Raw genomic sequence first — 6,325 nt, 5'->3', positions numbered from 1 at the left:
AATATCTTTGATATAGGAAAGTACTTTACAGACTACCAAAGGAAAGATGTAAACACAAACCCAGATTAAAAGTTTGTTTGTTTTATAATGAGAGAAGGTGGCGGGGGCTGGGGTGGGTCAGGATGGAAGGGGAGGTGATGAGACACTAAGTGGAGGAGAAAGAGGGGAAGTTGTAATTAGGGTATATTATGTGAAACAAATATCTATTTTCTTTTTTTTAACTTTTATTTTTTATTAATTCATTCATATTACATCTCAATAGTTTTCCCATCCCTTGTATCCTCCTGTTCCTCCCTCCCTCCCTCCCATTTCCCCTTACTCCCCTCCCCTATGACTGTGACTGAGGGGGACCTCCTCCCCCTGTATATGTTCATAGGGTATCAAGTCTCTTCTTAGTAACCTGCTATCCTTCCTCTGAGTGCCACTAGGTCTCCCCATTCAGGGGACATGGTCAAATATGGGGACCAGAGTTTGCGTTAAAGTCAGTCCCCACTCTCCACTCAATGGTGGAGAATGTCCTGTCCATTGTCTCGATCTGGGTAGGGGTTGGAAGTTTACTGGACATATTGTCCTTGGCTGGTGGTATAGTTTGAGCAGGACCCCTGGGCCCAGATCTGCCCATCATAATGTTCTTCTTACAGGTTTCAAGGACCCTCTGGATCCTTCTATTTCCCCATTCTCCCATACTTCTCTCACCTGGAGTCGCAATAGGATGTCCTCCCCTCTATTCCACGTTCTTGATAATTAAAGATTTTTCATGGGACATGCCCCTTGGGCTAGTGTTCAGATATGAGTGAGTATATATCATTTGACTCTTTCTGCTTCTGGGTGAACTCACTCATTATGATCATTTCTATTTTCAATAAAAGAAAAAAATGAAAAAAATTACATATCTATATATAATAAATATACTATTTACACACACTTAGAAAAACCACAAAATTATGAAGATGTATTTTTCTGTAAGACAATATAGTTTTAGTAATACAGTAAATTACATTTCGGTAAAAGAGAAGAACAGACACTGGTGCTTACTCACCACCACCAAGCAGTGAAGAAAGTGGCAACCATCTGGAAGAAGGCCTTCATCTTCATTTTTAAGTAATCACACTGAGTCATCACCTCCCCATCAATGTTTGCTGAGGATGTATGCACAGCCACTCTCAATTTACAATATTGAATATAAATGTGACATTGAACACGAAGCACCTAGCAGGAATACTGCAAGAATGTCAACCCCAGGATGACACCAAAATTTAATTCTGGAGTATAATTAGGAGGTCAAAATGCAAGCAATATATCTAAAGGTAAATTAAAGAACCTTCAGTATTGGCTGCCATTATTTTTATAGGAGAATGAGAATAATCTCAAAAACAGGATACACCCTAACACAAACTATTGAATTTTTCACATGGCTGGTAAATGAATAATAATGTGATCTCAAATTATGTTGCCAATGATTTAACTAATTTCACTAGTAGATTATGGTGATTTGTAAATATTTGTATTTTCATAAGAATTAATTATGAGTAATAGATGTAGGTGGCACAAACAGATTTTATTTTACACCAGCTGCTCAGAGCACCAAAGGCAGAGAACTGTGGGAACAAATCCGATTTCCCGAAAGTATGCAAATAATGAATCTTTTTGTTAAGAGTGTCAAGTTTAATTTAACACTGCAGTGGCAGAGCAGCACTCTTCAACATGCATTTATTTGAGGCCTTGTGCCAGCCACCTGGATGAAGTCCAATTCCTACTGAGTGAAAATCTGTCTTGTCTAAGGAATGATTCCAACATGCTCAAATTTGAAACACAACATAAACATCGTCTGAATAGACTTAAACTGCTGAGAGCTGTTCGAATGATGAACTCTGATTCACTTTCTAAGGCAGAATCATGTGTTTTATTTGGTTCTGATTATAGCCATTTCAAGTTTCTTTCTGACAACACTGAATAACCTTCCTTGTCACTGAATACCATTTTTATTTACCCTATTTAAAGAAAAACAGTGCTTAAAACATCTGCAGCTCCATTAGCTGATAAAGAACCTAACCACACAAGTTGATTTATTTCTTCCATGTGTGTAGGCATGACACTATTTTTTCCCATGTAGTAAATGCCAAAATGCTTGTAATACTTACAAGGTACACCTAAATGTAGACCTATTATGACTAACAAATTTAAGTGATTTTTTCACAACAGTGCATGAGGATATTATGGATTTTGTACCACATCATGGGTAAATAAAATAAGTAATAAGTATTAGATAATTTAATCTTACAATGCCACATATCATTTTGTTAAAAAAATCAAACAATATCTAAATTCTGAAAGCTTTTCTAATAAAAAATTTAAGTAGCAGTTTTCAAAAGGAGAATGAGATGTAATGTGCCTTTGGTATTTCATTTAAAATTATCAATTTATCAACATAATGCCTGTCATAGAACAATGTGCTTAGAGCTCAAAATTATAATCCATTTTGTTCAAATGCATGTGAAGAAATACTGACTGAATGACATATATGCAATTAAAGTATTTTTTTTCTCTCATTGATCTTGACTCATTCGAGTCTCAATTGTTTTCCAGCACAGGGCACGGAATAAAATTGTAGACAAGGATTCATAAACACAGTACACTCAAGGTTACTTCAAAGTGTTCCTGTGATACGAATAATATTACGATGCAGTTTTGGAGAAAATGTTAAAAATCAGTGTAATACTGAGAAGCACCCTGTTGTTTACTCAGATTATTTCCAGATTATTAATGAAAAAGAGACACAATGTCTACATTTATAAACATCCCTGTACCTAAGACTCAGGGAACATTGCAGAGAGGGAAAGGAAATGTTGTAGAATCCCAATGATCAGAGCATTTGCTTTAAGATTGTACCTTGAAATATCAGAATCTATGCTCATAAAATCTCACTAACATCTGCCCAAACATGAGAGGAGCACAGAGGAAACACACAGGTCAAAGTGGATGGGAAAAAAGCCCACAAACCTTTTGTGTGGAAAAATCAACACAATGAAATACATGCAACTAAGGAATGTTGAATTTGGTAGAAATAGTTTTCCCCAGGGAAGAGTACACCAATATTTATATTAATATTGAATGACCATATTCAATATCAAATTTTCAGCCCTGAAGACAAACATAAACATTATAGCATACAGACTGAAAAGATTTTACTTTGGAATGTGCACATTTACACACACACACACACATACACACACACACACACACACACACACACACATATGTAGTAACAAATAATGAAAGCAATAAGGCATTAATTTGAAAAAGATAAAGGAGAAGTGCATGAGTGTGTGGGAATGGAAAAAGGAGAGGATAAAAGTGATGCAATTATATTAATCTCAAAAGGGGTTCTCTTTTGGTTTAAAAATATATGCCCTATCAATTTTAGATACCATTTAAAAATGTTAGAATTATTTTCATGTTTTACCAAATTTAGTGTGAGTTTAAGAAATTAGGTTATGCATTATATATTATGATACTGTGATTTTGCATTGTGACAGAATAAGTAACAAGTAACAACTTGATTCCAAATATTTTTCATTCTATCAAAATGAGAATAAATGGAAATATTACGACAAATCCATACAAGTAACTCCTAAGTCCAGATCCTGTAAAGAGAAGAGAAAAGACAGTCCTAGAGTAAGCAATAAATCCAGAGAAACAAAACTATATGTGTATCAAAGTAGAATTAAAAGAAGTTAAAGTAAAACACATTGAAAAAAACATTTTATTTCACAATATTGAATAGACTGACTCATATTTAAATAATATACATCATGAAAGAGTATATGTATAATGAATGGCTTTTCTTTTAACTACTTTTCTTTCAACAGCATATTTTTTCAAAAATGTTAAATCAGCCATTACAAGCTATAATATTGTCAAAAAATAACAGTTCGTTACTTTGTCTGTTTAAATTATGTTGTGATAAACACTTGTATATTTGATGCCCTGAAACTTGAAATAACTTTATCTCCTGCTGTGGAAATGAGAAAAAGTGGTTGATGATATCATATTTCTGGCGTATATTTGATATTGATTTGTCAGTAGGAGAATCAGTAACCACAGACCTGGGATACCCCACTGCTCAGCTTCTATGGCTTGAAAGAAGCCTGGATATGAGGTGTAAATAATAATGAGAAAAAGGCAAAGACCATGGGTTTGGTATAGGAGAAATTGCCTCTGTTTAAGATAACTATTACTGAAATGCCAAATAAGTGAAGAATGTAAAAAATACAAACTTATTATGCATATTATTCAATTGTAGGGATGTGAAAACCAGTAAAAAAAACTTATATTAAATAATATTTTCAGTCTTCTGTGCCTCATATTTTAGAAATGAAATTTGCTGTGAACTTAATTCTTAATTGTGTGAAGGTTTACTTAGTTCTTCCTCCTTTAAAGAAGTAATTCTCCTGTGAGGTAGAATAGTGTTGGATCCCAACGGCCTGGGTTAGAAGGAATGGACCCTAATGGAGGAAGCGCCAAGGAAGCTTCAACCCGCGGATATCTCACATCTGAGAACCTGAGGAGTTGACTATGGTCGCCCTCCAAACTGGTTGCTACAAAGCCAACTCCCCCACCATAAATCTTAGTAAGTATTTATTAATTTGAAAGTTACCAGGCTTCACTTCTTCTTTGACCTTATCATGTTTCCAGCAGCAGCAACAGCAGCACCACTAGCAGCAGCAGCAGCAGCAGCAGCAGCACCACCACCACCACCACCACCACCACCACCACCACCACCATCACCACCACCACCACCTCCACCAGCAACACCATCACCTCCACCACCAACACCACCACCTACACCAAAAACACCACCAACACCACTCTATAGGCCGTGAGTATGCAGAAGAAGCAACTTCTAAAACTCCTGCCTTGGCCAGTGACACACAGCCACACAAACCTTGCCCCAGAGACCTTTACTACTTCTCTATGAAATACATACCACCACAAATAAACTTAACCAGTTCTCTGAAGCTGTTCTCAGATGTGTTCATTGCCTAGGCACTCACCTGAGCTCTTCAAAGCCTACGTTCCTCCTGTCCAGCTTGGTGGTAGTGGCTCCCGCAAGGAAGAAGCAGATACTTGGCAACAGAAAAGGCTAGATCAAAGATGTATTAATGAACCTTAAGTCTATTTTATTAATAGCACAATATGAAACACTTTTCAAGTCATAAAGCTAATGTGTATACTTCTGCTCCTGAATAAAACATAAGGATAATAGATTTTTCAGTGGTAATTTTACTGTCTTAAAAACCCAGTAAATCAATGACTTGTCTGTAATACATTTTTCACCCCATGAATTATGACAATATATTATAAAATTAGTTATTTTAATTTTGAACAAAACTATCAAATATCAGCTATGATTATAATTAATCTATTACTCTATTAATCTATTATAATTAAAATATAAGGCCAATGAAAGGTATAAAGATGGAAAATTTTTCAGCATCAGCAACAGCAAACAATTATTGCTACAAAACAGTCACAAATAAAATAATTGAGTATAGTTGTCCGATGTGATTGAATTGTGCTTCTAATCCAATTATTTCTGATCTTTAGTCAAAGAGCAGGAAAAGGGAAGCAAAGTTGAAATTTGTAACTCACTACACATTGACAGAACCATCTGCTGAAATATAATGAGGCCAAGCAGACAGTTTCACAGAGGTTAGTCCACAACTGTAGTGTTTTCTTGAAGACTCTGTTATAAGAGACATTCTGAGGCTTTTCTAAATTAAATATGCAAAGAGTACTATAAATTATTATTTGTATTATATCATTTTACATGAATAATTAATAAAACTTTTAATTTGGTTTCTAGTAAATTTTTCTTTAAGTTTTAAGCAAGATAATGCAAAATTTTCAGATATATTAGGAACTAAGTCTGTTAATCTTTAAGCCTCAATAATGAATATATTTTCATAAATGTAAAAATCAGTGTCATTAGCCAAATATCTATAAATAGGTTTATCTCTATAACAGGTTTAATAATATTCCATATAAGACACAGTGGGATGCTTGAATACCTTGGTTTGGGTCAGTACCAGTTCCAGATGTCAAGATGCAATGATTGCCTATGTGGGAGTAAGCAGACACCATGGTATTAAAAATAAAATATGTACAGTGTTCTCTCCTTTTATGTTCAAGTTCCAAGTACTATTTTTCTAGCTCTTGCTTCCTGCACTTGAATAAGAAAAAAATAACATTTCAAGATCTTCTAGCTTGTTCCTCAAAACATCAATACTAACCACATTTGTTCAACCAGTTATGTTAGTGTTCA

General features: G+C 34.9%; 1 long non-coding RNA gene across 1 annotated transcript; it reads right to left on the bottom strand.

The window, feature by feature from the left end:
* Nucleotides 1-716: 716 nt before the first annotated feature.
* On the bottom strand, nucleotides 717-6,096 carry LOC311588942. The gene is made up of 3 exons (XR_014776369.1): nucleotides 6,072-6,096; nucleotides 5,055-5,143; nucleotides 717-853 (listed from the first exon to the last, which is right to left on the bottom strand). It is a non-coding gene; the product is annotated as an uncharacterized lncRNA (long non-coding RNA).
* Between the last annotated feature and the right edge of the window lie 229 nt (nucleotides 6,097-6,325).

This window comes from Acomys minous (assembly GCF_964271855.1).
Source record: "Acomys minous genome assembly, chromosome: 18".
NCBI classification, from domain to species: domain Eukaryota; kingdom Metazoa; phylum Chordata; class Mammalia; order Rodentia; family Muridae; genus Acomys; species Acomys minous.
The sequence above is the reverse complement of the archived record's forward strand: the minus strand, read 5'-3'. Positions and strand labels throughout refer to the sequence as shown.